At 43.3% G+C, this 16,220-nt stretch overlaps 1 protein-coding gene, 1 long non-coding RNA gene, 1 other non-coding gene and 1 pseudogene across 3 annotated transcripts in view; 2 read left to right on the top strand and 2 right to left on the bottom strand.

The window, feature by feature from the left end:
* Positions 1-3,927: 3,927 nt before the first annotated feature.
* LOC147345285 (uncharacterized) lies at positions 3,928-5,778 on the bottom strand. The gene is made up of 2 exons (XR_015154643.1): positions 5,614-5,778; positions 3,928-4,746 (listed from the first exon to the last, which is right to left on the bottom strand). It is a non-coding gene; the product is annotated as an uncharacterized LOC147345285 (long non-coding RNA).
* On the bottom strand, positions 5,394-5,475 carry TRNAL-UAG (transfer RNA leucine (anticodon UAG)). Its single transcript has one exon. It is a non-coding gene; the product is annotated as a tRNA-Leu (tRNA).
* Positions 5,779-6,089: 311 nt separating the features above from the next.
* Positions 6,090-6,577, top strand: LOC147345284 (large ribosomal subunit protein eL22 pseudogene; annotated as a pseudogene).
* Positions 6,578-7,896: 1,319 nt separating this feature from the next.
* The window catches only part of EEF2K (eukaryotic elongation factor 2 kinase), an 83,586-nt gene continuing 75,262 nt past the window's right edge, over positions 7,897-16,220 (top strand). The window contains exon 1 of the mRNA XM_086375359.1: positions 7,897-8,128. The gene's annotated coding sequence lies outside the window, so the exon portion shown is untranslated. The remainder of the gene's footprint in view (positions 8,129-16,220) is intronic.

The raw sequence follows: 16,220 nt of genomic DNA, 5'->3' as shown, positions 1-16,220 counted from the left end.
AGCGTTCTGACCCCGCCCATTCCCCGCCCCCTGTGTTTAGACACGCCCCTGCCCCGCCTCTTGGGTCATGACCACGCCCCTGCTCCTCCCTTCTGGTCTTGAGATCCCCCTGGCCTGGAGAGGATACCACGGGAAGGTCCTAGCCTCGCAGCCTGCTCCGCCTTCCAGACCTTTTCCCCGTCCCTACCCAGGTCTGCCCCGCCCCAGGGTTCTCTCCTGCTCTAGTTCCGCCCTCTTCCTGGCTCTACCAGTAAGCTTGAGCCCGCCTCCTGGTTTCTCCCCAGGGAATTAGCCTTGCTCAGCCCTTTGGGTGGGGGCTTCCCAGGTGGCGCTAGTGGTAAAGAACCCGCCTGCCAATGCAGGAGACATCAGAGAGTGGGTCTGATTCCCGGGTCGAGAAGATCCCCTGGAGAAGGAAATGACAACCCACACCAGCATTCTTGCCTGAAGAATTCCATGGACAGAGGAGCCTGGCGGACTACAGTCCATAGCGTCGCAAAAAGTCCGACACGACTGAGCAAGCAGGCACGCCCTATCCCTCTGGGTCGGGTCCTTCCCCTCTTCTGCTTGAGATTCGGTCCTAGCCCCGCCCCCTTCCGTCTGGCTCCAGTCACATGTCATAGGCGAGTTCTTAGGGCCTGAGCGACTGAACTGAACTGAACTGCAGCCACTTGTGTAAACTGGGCTTACGTTTGCAAGTTTTCACTGTCTGTGGCTACCTCTCTAGGGACACAGAGCCTCCTTGCTGCCCTAACTTCCCTGGGCTTGTCCTCAGATTGGGATCTTGGATTAGACCCATTCTAGGAGAACTGTGTTTGATCCTCTGCTACGCTTACGTTTTGGGTTCTCTCTCTCATCAGATCTCCTGTGTGTTGATAGCCAGGGTTGGAAGGAAACCTGAGACTCGGGCTTCTGCCTAGCCCTACTTGGCCTTTTTGGGTTTCCAGAGTATAAGTCTGGGGAAGATTCAGCTTAGTAAGCACAGATTTCGGTACCAGAGGGACATCAAAAAAGAAAAAATATATTTTTTAGGGTGATAAAAAGATAAAAACGTCCAGTTAAAAGTAAATCCTGGGGGTGTAATATACAGCATGGTTACTATAGCTAATAATGCTATATTGTGTATATGAATGTTGCTGAGAGTAGATCTTAAGTTTTTATCACAAGAAAAATTGTAACTGTGGTGATGGAAGTTAACTACACATTGTGACCATTTCACAATACATACATATAGCAAATAATTATATTGTATACCAGAAACTAATATAATGTTACATATCAATTAAATCTCAAAAAAAAAAAAAACCACACCCTTTTTAAAGAACTGAATCTGTTGTATGGCAGAAACCAAGGCAATATTGTAAAGCAATTATTCTCCAATTAAAAATAAATTAAAAAAATTAAAAAACGAATCGAATCTCTGGGGAAAATAGCAGTAAATTATAATGGGCATTTTTAGAAATTAATTGGTCATACTTTTTTTATTTAGTATTGCTTCTATTTGTTCCTGAGGGGGCCAGTAGTGATCACCATAGTCTTTAATGTTTAAACCACAATATTTCTTAATCCAGCCCTGCTCTCCACAGACGCAGTGCCTCCCTATTATCTTGGTTTCAATTGTGGTTACCAAAATATTAGTGTGTAAATACACCTGTGTATATATCATAATATACACCTGTGTATATATCATAATATACACAGGTGGAACTGGCTGATAAAACTATGGATCCTAGCAGAGAAGGAAACCATCACAAACCTAAAGAAACCTGTTATGGGGAGGAGTAAATATGTTAGTTAGGGCCAACATGGCCCCAGTATGAGTATTAGTGGGGTGTTCTCTGCTGAACAATTAAGAAAATTTGTGAAGCAGTTCAAAAATGTGTGCTCCTATTTACTATGTTGAATTGCATGTGTGCATATAATTTTTTAAAACAATAATTCTTTATGTTTTGTTTACGATTCATCCTTTATACTTAATGCTTGACAGTTTGAAAGAGCTTTCATCTGTATGCTCTAATACTTAATTCTCAGGACCACTCTTACACAGGGCTTATTATTATTCTCATTTTTAAATGAAGAAACTGGGGTTGTCTAACTTGAAAGAGTGGAGGAAGGTGGGGGTTACTGCTCTGCAAGTGGATGAGATGCCCCAGGCCCACTGGCCTAAACATGACCCATAGGTTATTTCTGCTTTTCTGCTCCTTGACCAAGGCTTGGGTTGAGCTCTGAGACATATCTCAGTCTCAGATCCACAAACCTTGGACCAGTTGGGACTGGCAGCCCTTGGGATTTCTTTCTTCTCAGTAACATGCTTGCATTTAAATTCACCTTCCTCTCTGACTTTCTCTGAGAAATCTGTTCTTAGCAGAAGGAAAATAGGCTTTTACTGTTGACATAATGTAAATCTTTTCTCTACTGACAAACCTTAGCTTGTGAAACTCAAAAGCAAAATCAATTTCTTTGTTTTCTGAGTTTCTCTAAATCATCTCTTTCCCTGGTAGTAAAATGTCTAAACCCTCGGATGGTGGCAGTATAGGTCACTATATCAGAAAGCTTCCTTCCTCTCAAGTGTCTTTAACCAATGGGAAAGGAGGTGGCACCTCCACCCAGCAGAGAAACCAAGCCCCCATGAGGGTTTTAGAGGCTTCCCAGATAACCCACCCTTCATGAGTTTCTTTTTTTTTTTTAATACTTTTCATATTTTATTTCATTTTAAATTTTTATTGGGGAATAGTTGTTTTACAATGTTGTGTTAGTTTCAGGTGTACAGCAAAGTGAATTAGTTATCCATATACATATATCCACCTTTTTAAGATTCTTTTCCTGTATAAGTTGTTAGAGTATTGAGTTTCCTGTGCTATACTGTAGGTCCTTATTATCTATTTTATATGTAGTATGTCAATCTCAGTCTCCCAATTTATCTCTCCCCTCTTCGCCTCTAATAACCATAAGTTTGTTTTCTACATCTGTGACTCTATTCCTTTTATTTTTTAAGCATTTGTTGTCGTTATTTAGTGGCTAAATTGTGACCAGCTCTTTTTGAGACCCCGTAGACTGTAGGCCTCCAGGCTCCTCTGTCCATGGAATTTCCCAGGCAAGCATACTGGAGTAAGTTGCCATTTCCATCTCCGGGGGATCTTCCCGACCCAGGGATTGAACCCACGTCTCCTACATTGCAGGTAGGTTCTTTACCCGTGAGCCACCTGGGAAATTTCATTATTTTATCAATTGAGGGACGGAGGAGCCTGGTGGGCTGCGGTCTATGGGGTCGCACAGAGTCGGACACGACTGAAGCGACTTAGCAGCAGCAACAGCAGCAGCAGAAGCAATAATACCTTGGTATCTAGACTACATCTTGTACCCAGATCTTGTTTCCTTATACCATTCTCCAAAAAAGGGCCCATGACGCCTAAGATAAACGGCAAACTCTGGAACAGGAAACATGTGAGATGAACCTGGAGCATCTTTTGGTGCCACAAAGTGAGAAGTGTTTAAAAACAACCACCACGCAATGATGGAGGTATTTCAAAGGACACCTGAGCCAGCTGTAAGAGCTCCCAGTGGCTAAAGATACAACACTTTGAACAAATTATTACTGGATTATGTCCCAAAATGAATATCCAGGAGTCCATAATGGTATAAATAAATTTAGTAAATGAGGGAAGAGACCAATTTCTTTGTATAGTATTTCAATTAACTGATGTAAACATTTCACCCTTAATATCACAACTCCACATTACTATATATAAAATAGGTAACTAATAAGAACCTACTGCAATAGCACAGGGAACTCTACTCAGTACTCTGCAATGACCTACGTGGGAATAGAATCTGAAAAAGAGTGGATATATGTGTACGTATAATTGATTCACCTTGCCCTATAGCAAACAGTGACACAACGTTGTAAATCAACTAGACTCCAATAAAAAAAAATTTTTTTTAAGTGTATACAGTGACTTCATTCCAAAGCATACAGTACTGGGGGGGGGGGGTGACTTTCCAGTGGAGAAACCCGCAAATAAGACCTCAGCCAGGTGATCAAGGTTAACATCAACAGGAACAAGTCATGTGGATAATGTGTACTTTTTTTTTTAGCCATACTTGGGGGATATTAGTTCCCCACCAAGGATAGAGCCTGCCACCCCCTGCACTGGAAGGGCAGAGTCCTAACCACTGGACCTCCAGAGAAGTCCTGATAGACTGTACTCTTGATGTGGAAGAGAATGGCGCTTTACCTCTGCGGTCTTCCTTTCAAAATCCCTTAAGATTCTAAGTCCCCAAATACTAATTATGAAAAGAAATCAAAGTAATTGAGAAACTTTCTACAAAATGTCTTACTCAGAACTCGGGGGTCATCAAAAACAAGGAAAGTTTAAGAAGCTGTCACAGCCAACAGAAGTCAAAGGAGATATAATGACTAAATGTAATCTCTGAGGGATCAGCTTCCTCATGCTGCTTAATTATCAGGTATAATAGAAGAAAGTTCAGTGGCTGTGAACTTCGTGCGTGTCAAGACCTGCCCCGTTCCTCTTTAGCCTCAGGTTGATCTTCCTGTTTTCGTGTCCGACTCTTTGCAACCCCATGAACTGTAGCCCAGCCAGGCTCCTCTGTCCATGGAGTGTCCCAGGCACGAATACTGGAGCAGGTTGCCATTTCCTTCTCCATGGGATCTTCCCGACCCAGGGATTGAACCCGTGTCTCTTTCATCTCCGGCATTGGCAGGCAGATTCTTTACCACTGAGCCACCTAGAAAGCCCAATCCAGGACTAAATATTAATAGTAGGCCCTTCATAAATTGTTGTTGAATGAGTAAATAAACAAGCACAAAAACTAGGCAGGAGGTGGATCAGTGAAGCTGGGACCTCTAGGCTGATAAGCCCGGCTGGGGCGGGCTCTCGAGCCCCCAGACCCTCCGTAAGGTCCCCTGACACAGTTTCTACCAACAGGGATTTATGGAGTCAGCCTGAGCTCTCTGCAGACCAGAGAGGCCAGAAAGGGACCCTTCCTAAGTGAAGTCTTGATTAAAATCCCCCCCCACCTAATCTCTGTCGCTGAAAGGTAAAGATGCCCACTCCCTGGGCCTCAGGCTTTGAAGCCTTAAACCAAAGGTGCAGTCTGATGAGAGCTTCTTAAAGTATCTCAGATGCTTTATTATGAAAATAGGGAGACATTTTCGTACTTTTAGGTAGCAGGATTCGTGGGTTTGTGTATTAGGCTAACGGAGTGAGGTGCCCCGAGCTGCAGTTTTCTCCTTTCCCCCTCCCTTCCTCATTCCATTTTTAAAAAAGAAAAAAGAGCGTCAGAAGGTTAAAAAACAAACACACACCAAAAAAATGCTAAGAGTAACTGGGAGAGGATGATTCAGAAATTGAAAAAGTGAAACCCACAAGGTGTGGCAGCGGTGGGATTCGAACCCACGCCATCGAAATGACTGGAGCCTAAATCCAGCGCCTTAGACCACTCGGCCACGCTACCTCCCGCTCACAGGGTGTTCCACACGTACTATATTAGTCTCATGACGCGGCGCCTCGCTCTCTACAAACCCTGCCTCCATTGTTCTACGTTTGCCAGATATCAGCCTGGCGTCTCTGGCGCCAGTTTCCACGTACTCACCTCGTGGCTTCCTTCTGGGCTTCGGAATCGGAGTGCTCTCGTTATCCGCAGTAGTAAATACAGTCGAGACGCAGCATGAAAAAGGAAAAAAAGGAGTTCCAAAATGTTAATAGTCAATCGTCATCTGTTTGCGTTTGGGTTTCCGTGAGGCGGCATATTGCCTACGACCACGTGGGGGCAGTGTTGCACTGGCGCTTGCTCAGGGCCGAGCTGCAGATCCGCGCGGCACCCAGTTTTCGGGGAACTAAGGGTCCCCATCCTGCGGACTCTCTAGTCCTTCTGCAGGCTTGGGCGGCCCCATGGCCTGGCACTTGCCACTGTGATTCCAGGAAGGAATATCACTGAACGCTTTTACAGATCATTGACTTGTGTAGGCTCCCTCGGTCATCACGAGTATCCACTTTGTTTTACAGAACGGGGAACTGAGGCTCAGAGAGGCTAAAAAATTTGTGTTAGCTGCCCCAGGTAGAGCCAGCATTCCTGACGCTTCCAAGATCCAGTGTTCTCCACGTAGAAGACTATTTTCAGTGAGATATTAAAAACACTGTAGCCTTTTCTGCCTCCACTGCCGCCATGGAGCCGGTGAAAAAGCCTGTGGGGAAGCGCGTCAACAAAAAAAGGTAGCAGATCCTGTCCTAAATTTACCTTGAACTGTACCAACCCTGGAGAAGATGGAATCAAGGATGCTGCCAATTTTGAGTAGTTTTTTTTCAGGAAAGAATCTAAGTGAATGGGAAAGCTGGGAATCCTGGTGGAGGGGTTGTAACAATAGAAGAAGCAAAGCAAAATTATTGTAATTCTGCCTTTTTCCAAAAGGTATTTGAAATATCTCACCAAAAATATTTGAAGAATAATCTACGTGCTTGGTTATGTCTAGTTGCTAAAAGCGAAGTTACAAATTGCTACTTACAGATTAATCAAAAATGAAGAGGAGAAAGATGAGGACCAAAACTCAATTATCTGAAATATTTTGTGTAAGATCTTGAATACATATTGGGAACCAAAATGGTGGTTTTCCTTATAAAAATAAAATGCAGTAAATTCAGAGCAAATACATCACACATCAACTTCCAGTTCCTGCCACCCAGAATTCATTTTGTTCAACTCTTCTGAAAGATCACCCAGTGTGGCCACAAGGAGGAAGCAGAGATCTCTTTGGGTAAAGTGAGTGACCGTGTTAGCTGCTCAGTTGTGTCCCACTCTTTGGGACCCCATAGACTGTAGCCCACCAGGCTCCTCTGTCCATGCGTGGAATTCTCCAGGCAAGAATATTAAGAGTGGGTAGCCATTCCTTTCTCCAGGGGATCATCCTGACCTAGGGACCCAACCTAGGTCTACCTGCCTTGCAGGCAGAGTCTTTACCATCTGAGCCACCAGAGAAGCCCCTCTTTGAGTAATCCCCCAACAAATGACTCAAAGTCTTCTCCAGTAGTTGGACCATTTGCTAGCAGGAACTGTAGCAGTGAAGAACAAACCTGACTCCATATTGAATCTATTCCTTTAGCTCTAACCTTTGTGTTCTGTCTCTTGTACTCAGTCACAATGGCTCTGCATCTTTGTAAAAGGTTGCTGCCTACAACCCAAAATATACAGGATATCCCCTTCTCAAGGCTCTGATCTTTAAAGGTATAACATGCTTCCATTCATAAGGCAAGAGAAAGTTGCAGAACAGAGAATAACATTTGTCCTGTTGGAGGTTTATGGGAACTTTTTGACTTGACCCACATGAACAATTGTAAGAACAAAGGATTCTGGTGCCAAGAAATTTGCAACAACCAGCCATCCCCCGCCTCCTCTTTTAGGATAAAAGAAACCTGAATTCTAACTCGAATAAGGTGGTTCTTTGGAACACTCGTCCACTGTCTTCTCTGCTGCTACTGCTAAGTCACTTCAGTCGTGGCCGACTCTGTGCGACCCCATAGACGGCAACCCACCAGGCTCCCCCGTCCCTGGGATTCTCCAGGCAAGAACACTGGAGTGGGTTGCCATTTCCTTCTCCAGTGCATGAAAGTGAAAAGTGAAAGTGAAGTCCCTCAGTCGTGTCCAACCCTCAGCGACCCCATGGACTGCAGCCTACCAGGCTCCTCCATCCATGGGATTTTCCAGGCAAGAGTACTGGAGTGGGGTGCCATTGCCTTCTTCAGTCTTCTCTGCCTGCGGGCTTTCCAAATAAAGTTGCTGTTCCTTGGCCCAGAACCTCCTCTCTCGATTTATTGGCCTGTTGTGTGTGTGAGCAGTATGAACTTGGACTCCATGACACACCCCTAGCCCTTCCCACTCTCTCTCTCTCTCTCTCATAATTCAAGTGAGCATTTATCCAGCACCTCCTAGACCAGATAAGGCAAAAATCAGGCCTTCTGGAAGAAAAGCTGTTTCCAGAGCTGCCTCAGAACCCTCATGCCAGTTGCTTCAACAGAACAAAAATCCAGTGGGAGCAAGGCCATGACTTATCTGCTCCAGTGAGCAGGCCTGACTCCCTGCAGGCCTCCGCAGAAGTGCTGACTCAGCTTCCCTGGTGAGTTCTGCCTTAAGGGTGAGTCTGGGAGGACAGTTCCTACGCAAAACCCAGGCCCAGGCAGGCAAGGGTGGGGAGGCCTTGGAAACCAGGGCAACTGGACTCTGTTTATCTTTTGCTTTTTTTTTTTTTTAAGTGACAGTTAAAAATAACTTTTGCTAAAGCAATAAATACGTGTTTCTTATAGAAACTCGAGGCTAAAAAAGAAAAGCGCAAATAAAAGAATAAAATCATCTTTAATTTCTCCACATAGTTAAACTCTGCCAACACTTCAGTAAAGAAAGGTGCTTTTTTGTCTTTTTAAATGTGAAATATAATGTAATGCATGCTCATTGTAAATTTTTTTCAAATGTCAAATCTGTATAAAGTTAAAGGGAAGTTCTCTTCCTCACCACGTCCCTCCTTCGAAACCAAATCCCACAACTCATTGTAATGAGTAACAGTTTAGCTGTATCCTGCTAGATCTTTTCCTATGCAGTGAAAAAAGTAAAAGTGTTAGTCATGTCCATCTTCTGTGACTCCATGGACTATATAGCCCACCAGGATTCTCTGCGGAGAAGGCACTGGCAACCCACTCCAGGACTCTAGCCTGGAAAGTCCCATGGACAGAGGAGCCTGGTGGGCTGCAGTCCATGGGGTCACTAAGAGTCGGGCATGACTGAGCGACTTCACTTTCACTTTTCACTCTCATGCATTGGAGAATGAAATGGCAACCCACTCCAGTGTTCTTGCCTGGAAAGTCCCAGGGATGGAGGAGCCTGGTGGGTGGCCGTCTGTGGGGTCACACAGAGTCAGACACGACTGACGTGACTTAGCAGTAGCAGCAGGATTCTCTGTCCGTGGAATTCTCCAGGCAAGAACACTGGAGTGAGTAACCATTCACTTCTCCAGGGGACCAACCCAGGGATTGAACCTGGGTCTCCTGCATTGCATGCAGACTCTTTACAGCCTGAACCACGAGGAAAGCCTGTAACAGTACCGGGGCAAACGTATCTAAAGGTCCACACATGCCCCACCTAGTCTTGGAGTTTGCCTTGTGCAAGAGAAAGAAAGACACTGTCCAAAAGATAGAAGAGTAGTCATTTCATAGCTTCTGCTAGTCTTTCTGTAGCTACAGGTAGGTCATTGAATGGCCCTGTGATGGCTTTGTACACAGTAGGCCCTACAACTCCTGAGCCAGGGAGGACTTCCAAGGATTTTTTTTTTAAGTTTCTGCTTAAAAGCATCCCATTGTGGTTCCGGGGGGTGGGGTGAGGGGGATGTAGGGGATGAATAGATGAAGGGTTTTTAAGACAGTGAAGCTGCTCTGTATGATACTAAACATAACACTTGATGAATGTCACTGTAAATTAGACCAAACTCATAGAATGTACGGGACTTCCCAAGTGGCACAGTGATAAAGAATCCACCTGCCAATGCAGGAGATGCAAGAGATGTGATTCCATCCATGCGTTGGGAAGATCCCCTGGAGTAGGAAATGGCAACCCACTCCACTATTCTTGCCTGGAAAATCCCATGGACAGAGGAGCCTGATGGGCTAGCCCCAGCAGGCTACAGTCCATGGGGTTGCAACTTGCAAAGAGTCAGACATGACTGAGCACTCGTGCACATAGAAGGTATACAGCCAAGAGTGAATTCTAATATAAACTGTGGACTCTACCTGACTGTGATGTGTCAGTGTAGGTTCATTAATTGTAACACATGGTGGGGGATGTTGATAATGGGGGAGGCTATTCTTGTCTTGTGTGGGGGCAGGACGGATACAGGAAATCTCCTGTACCTTCCATTCAGTTCCACTGTGAACCTAAAACTGCTCTATAACTCCCACGGCCTCCTGTGGACAGGGAATCAGAGCAGCCTGTACTTAGAAGCATTTTGTTTCCATGGCATTTGTGGCTGGAGCGGTTCTCCAACCCTCCCTGAGCCTGTGGGCGGATTACTCACATCCTTTGAAGTGGGGAGCAGCCAGGTACCTAGACTGGGCTAGAGCCCTCTTCCTGGTGAGCTCTCTTCTGAGTCACACCCTGAAGCACCCTGAAGATACCGTGAGCCCTTTTTTGAGGCGAACAGTTTCATCATGATATAATTCACATATCATACAAGACCCCTCTTTAAAGTGTATAGCTCATTGTTAAGTATACTCACATAATTATGCAACCATCCCCACAATCAATTTTAAGATATTTTCATCTAAAAAGGAACACCTGTTAGTAGTCACTCTCCATTCCCCACAAACTCCCTTCCCAGCCCCTCAGGCAACCACTAATCTGCCTTCCATCTCAAAGGATTTCCTTATTCTGGCCATTTCATATAAATGAAATCGTATATCTGTTGCCTTTTGTGTCTGGCTCCTTTCACTTAGCATGTTGTTTTTAAGTTTTATTCATGTTTTAGCATTTATCAGTACTTCACTCCTTTTTATTGCTGAATAATGTGCCCCATTTTAATTATCCATTCATTGGTTGATGGACATTTGGTTGTCTTCACCTTTCTCCTATTATGAATAATGCTGCTGTGAACATTTTTACAGGTGTTTTTGTGCAGACATATATTTTCATTTCTCCTGGATATATACTGGGGAGTGGAATTCCTACGTTATATGGTCACCCCATGCTTAATTTTTTTGAGAAACTGTCAAGCGGTTTTCCATTTTCCTGCTTGCAGTGAATGAGTTTCCCAGTTTCTTCACATCCTTGCTGGCACTTGTTATCTGACTTTTGATTATAGCCATCCTAGCAGATTAGGTTTTGAGTTGCATTTTTCCAATGACTAATGATGTTGAGGATGTTCTCATGTGCTTATTAGCCATTTGTATATCTTCTTTGTAGAACTGTCTGTTCCAATCTTTAACCCATTTTGAAATTGAGTTATCTTTTTATTATTTGAGTTATGAGTTCTTTATATATTCTAGCTATAAATCCCTCATCAGATATATGATTTATGAATATTTTCTCCCATTCTCTGAATTGTTTTTTTACTTTCTTAATGATATTTTTTGCATCCTGTGGGTTAGTGAGTCCCGTGATTACTCTGCTGGAGGGAAAGAGAGGGGGAAAAAAATCCTGGGGGCAGGGAGAGGGGCTTTTCTAATACAAGTGGGGATTTTGTCCTTCAGTGCTTGGAGAGGAGATGTTTGTCCACATGAGAGAAGAAAGGGCAGGCTTCAGTACATGGAGTAAGGCTTGGAACTAGAGTGCGCCAAGAAACACTGTGAGCGGTTTATTTTTCCTCTTGGATACTATCAAAATGAGGGTACAGTTTCATTTTTATCCTCCTGTGTTTAATTCTGTTATTCCACACTCTTCAGTAAAGTCCGAACAGCTTTATGTGGTGGTTAACTGGGGTGATTAAGGATCAAGTTAAAACCAAGAATGATCTGGTTCTCATCACCTTGCTTCTGGGTCCCGGGCACCTGAAGCTCATGGAAATGATACCTTCAGTGCCGACTCTTTGCGACCCCGTGGACTATAGCCCGCCAGGGTCCTCTGTCCATGGGATTCTCCAAGCAAGAATACTGGAGTGGGTTGCCATTTCCTACTCTAGGGGATCTTCCTACTCCAGGGGATCAAACCCGCATTTCTGCATTGAAAGTTGGATTTTCCACTGCTGGAGCCACCTGGGAAGCCTTCAGAGTGCAACTCAAATGTCATCTCATCAGAGAATCCTTTCTGACTGCATTTGCCTTTATAATCTCTTATTGCCCCTTATAATTCTCTCTCATAGCACACCCTGCAGTTTGTATTGGGAATCATGACTGCTTAATTGCTTTAAGAACAAATACCCACAGATAAATAACAAGGATAGCACAAGAACTATATTCAATATTTTATAATAACTGATAATAGAAAAGTGTGAAAAAGAATATATATATATATATATATATATCACTTTGCTGTACACTTGAAACTAACACAATTGTTACACAAAGTGATTCAGTTACACACACATATATATATTATTTTTCAGATTGTTTCTCTATTTTATATATAGTAGTGTATATCTGTAAATTCCTAATTTATCCCTTTCCTCTTTGGTAACCTTTATGAAAAGGCAAAATGATAGGATACTGAAAGAGGAACTCCCCAGGTAGGTAAGTGCCCAGTATGCTACTGGAGATCAGTGGAGAAATAACTCCAGAAAGAATGAAGGGATGGAGCAAAAGCAAAAACAATACCCAGTTGTGGATGTGACTGGTGATAGAAGCAAGGTCCAGCCCCCCAGGAAACCACTAATCTGCCTTCCATCTCAAAGGATTTCCTTATTTTGGCCATTCCGTATAAATGAAATCATATATCTGTTGCCTTTTGTGTCTGGCTTCTTTCACTTAGCATGTTGTTTTTAAGTTTTATCCATGTTTTAGCATTTATCAGTACTTCACTCCTTTTTATTGCTGTAAAGAGCAATATTGCATAGGAACCTAGAATGTCAGGTCCATGAATCAAGGCAAACTGGAAGTGGTCAAACAAGAGATAGCAAGAGTGAACATCGACATTCTAGGAATCAGTGAACTAAAATGGACTGGAATGAGTGAATTTAACTCAGATGACCATTATATCTACTACTGTGGGCAGGAATCCCTCAGAAGAAATGGAGTAGCCATCGTGGTCAACAAAAGAATCCGAAATGCAGTACTTGGATGCAATCTCAAAAATGACAGAATGATCTTTGTTCATTTCCAAGGCAAACCATTCAATATCACAGTAATCCAAGCCTATGCCCCAACCAGTAACCCTGAAGTTGAACAGCTCTATGAAGACCTACAAGACCTTTTAGAACTAACACCCAAAAAAGATGTCCTTTTCATTATAGGGGACTGGAATGCAAAAGTAGGAAGTCAAGAAACACCTGGAATAACAGGCAAATTTGGCCTTGGAATACGGAATGAAGCAGGGCAAAGGCTAATAGAGTTTTGCCAAGAGAACGCACTGGTCATAGCAAACACCCTCTTCCAACAACACAAAAGAAGACTCTACACATGGACATCACCAGATGGTCAACACTGAAATCAGATTGATTATAACCTTTGCAGCCAAAGATGGAGAAGCTTTATACAGTCAGCAAAAACAAGACCGGGAGCTGACTGTGGCTCAGATCACGAACTCCTTACTGCCAAATTCAGACTGAAATTGAAGAAAGTAGGGAAAACCACTAGACCATTCAGTGGTTTTAAATCATATTATAAATCAAATCCCTTATGATTATACAGTGGAAGTGAGAAATAGATTTAAGGGACTAGATCTGATAGACAGAGTGCCTGATGAACTCTGGACGGAGGTTCGTGACATTGTACAGGAGACAGGGATCAAGACCATCCCCATGGAAAAGAAATGCAAAAAAGCAAAATGGCTGTCTGAGGAGGCCTTACAAATAGCTGTGAAAAGAAGAGAAGCAAAAAGCAAAGGAGAAAAGGAAAGATATAAACATCTGAATGCAGAGTTCCAAAGAATAGCAAGAAGAGATAAGAAAGACTTCTTCAGCGATCTATGCAAAGAAATAGAGGAAAACAACAGCATGGGAAAGACTAGAGATCTCTTCAAGAAAATTAGAGATACCAAGGGAACATTTCATGCAAAGATGGGCTCGATAAAGGACAGAAATGGTATGGACCTAACAGAAGCAGAAGATATTAAGAAGAGGTGGCAAGAATACACAGAAGAACTGTACAAAAAAGAGCTTCATGACCCAGATAATCATGATGGTGTGATCACTCACCTGGAGCCAGACATGCTGGAATGTGAAGTCAAGTGGGCCTTAGAAAGCATCACTACGAACAAAGCTAGTGGAGGTGATGGAATTCCAGTTGAGCTCTTTCAAATCCTGAAAGATGATGCTTTGAAAGTGCTGCACTCAATATGCTAGCAAATTTGGAAAACTCAGCAGTGGCCACAGGACTGGAAAAGGTCAGTTTTCATTCCAATCCCAAAGAAAGGCAATGCCAAAGAATGCTCAAACTACCGCACAATTGCACTCATCTCACGTGCTAGTAAAGTAATGCTTAAAATTCTCCAAGCCAGGCTTCAGCAATACATGAACCATGAACTTCCAGATATTCAACCTGATTTTAGAAAAGGCAGAGGAACCAGAGATCAAATTGCCAACATCCGCTGGATCATCGAAAAAGCAAGAGAGTTCCAGAAAAACATCTATTTCTGCTTTATTGACTATGCCAAAGCCTTTGACTGTGTGGATCACAATAAACTGTGGAAAATTCTTCAAGAGATGGGAATACCAGACCACGTGATCTGCCTCTTGAGAAACCTATATGCAAGTCAGGAAGCAACAGTTAGAACTGGACATGGAACAACAGACTGGATCCAAATAGGAAAAGGAGTACGTTAAGGCTGTATATTGTCACCCTGCTTATTTAACTTATATGCAGAGTACATCATGAGAAACGCTGTGCTAGAAGAAGCACAAGCTGGAATCAAGATTGCCAGGAGAAATATCAATAACCTCAGATATGCAGATGACACTACCCTTATGGCAGAAAGTGAAGAGGAACTAAAAAGCCTCTTGATGAAAGTGAAAGTGGAGAGTGAAAAAGTTGGCTTAAAGCTCAACATTCAGAAAACAAAGATCATGGCATCTGGTCCCATCACTTCATAGCAAATAGATGGGGAAACAGTGAAAACAGTGTCAGACTTCATTTTGGGGGGCTCCAAAATCACTGCAGATGGTGACTGCAGCCATGAAATTAAAAGACGCTTACTCCTTGGAAGGAAAGTTATGACCAACCTAGATAGCATATTCAAAAGCAGAGACTACTTTGCCAACAAAGGTCTGTTTAGTCAAGGCTATGGTTTTTCCAGTGGTCATGTATGGATGTGAGAATTGGACTGTGAAGAAGGCTGAGCGCTGAAGAATTGATGCTTTTGAACTGTGGTGTTGGAGAAGACTCTTGAGAGTCCCTTGGACTGCAAGGAGATCCAACCAGTCCATGCTAAAGGAGATCAGTCCTGGGTGTTCATTGGAAGGACTGATGCTGAAGCTGAAACTGCAATACTTTGGCCACTTCATGCGAAAAGCTGACTCTTTGGAAAAGACCCTGATGCTGGGAGGGACTGGGGGCAGGAGGAGAAGGGGACGACAGAGGATGAGATGGATGGATGGCATCACTGACTCAATGGACATGAGTTTGGGTAAACTCCGGGAGTTGGTGATGGACAGGGAGGCCTGGCGTGCTGCGGTTCATTGGGTCACAAAGAGTCGGACACGACTGAGCGACTGAACTGAACTGAACCTTAGATATGTTTTCTATGTTTGTGTGTCTATTTCTGTTTTGTAAATAAGTTCGTTTGTACAATTTTTTTTTTTTTAGGTTCAACATGTAAGTGATATCATATGTTTGTCTTTCTCTGACTTACTTCACTTAGTATGATAATCTCCAGATCCATCCATATTGCTTCAAATGGCATTATTTCATTCTTTATTATGGCTGAGTAATAATCCATTACATATGTATATATATGAAAAGTGAAAGTGTTACTCACTCAGTCTTGTTCAACTCTTTGTGACCCCATGGACTGTAGCCCACCAGGCTTCTCTGTCCATGCAATTCTCCAGACAAGTACACTGGAGTAGGTAGCCATTCCCTCCTTCAGAGGATCTTCCAGACAAGACCCGGGGATGGAACCCGGGTCTCTGGCATTGCAGGAGGATTCTTTACCATCTGAGCCACCAGGAAAGCCCATATGTGTGTGTACGTATACACACACCACATCTTCTTTATCCATTCATCTGCTGATGGACACTTAGATTACTTCAAAGAGATTCTCTTTTAAAATGGCTGCTATAAAAAACCCAAATTAGTATCTCATTGGCTTGACTTGGGTCACATTCTCTTCCCAGAACCAATGAACGGGGCAAAAGGGATGGAATATACTGACTGACCAGGTCTAGTCATGTGTCCAATCTTAGAGCCAGGAGAGTGGAGAGGGCTGTTCTCATGAACTGAGAATAGGGTGTACTGATTCCTTAAAGACAAAAGATGCTCATACACCAAAGAGAGGAAAAAAGAAGCCAAATTTTGTCCAGAGCCACAGAGCTATAAGTAGAGCAGTCTTTTTTTTTTTTTTTTTTTGGCCTTTCTTTG

The sequence above is a fragment of the Bos grunniens genome, chromosome 25 (genome assembly GCF_055505025.1).
Source record: "Bos grunniens cultivar Pamir isolate PY7600 chromosome 25, Bosgru_T2T1.0, whole genome shotgun sequence".
Classification (NCBI taxonomy): Eukaryota; Metazoa; Chordata; class Mammalia; order Artiodactyla; family Bovidae; genus Bos; species Bos grunniens.
Note: the sequence above shows the minus strand (reverse complement) of the source record. Positions and strands in the feature narration are given on the sequence as shown.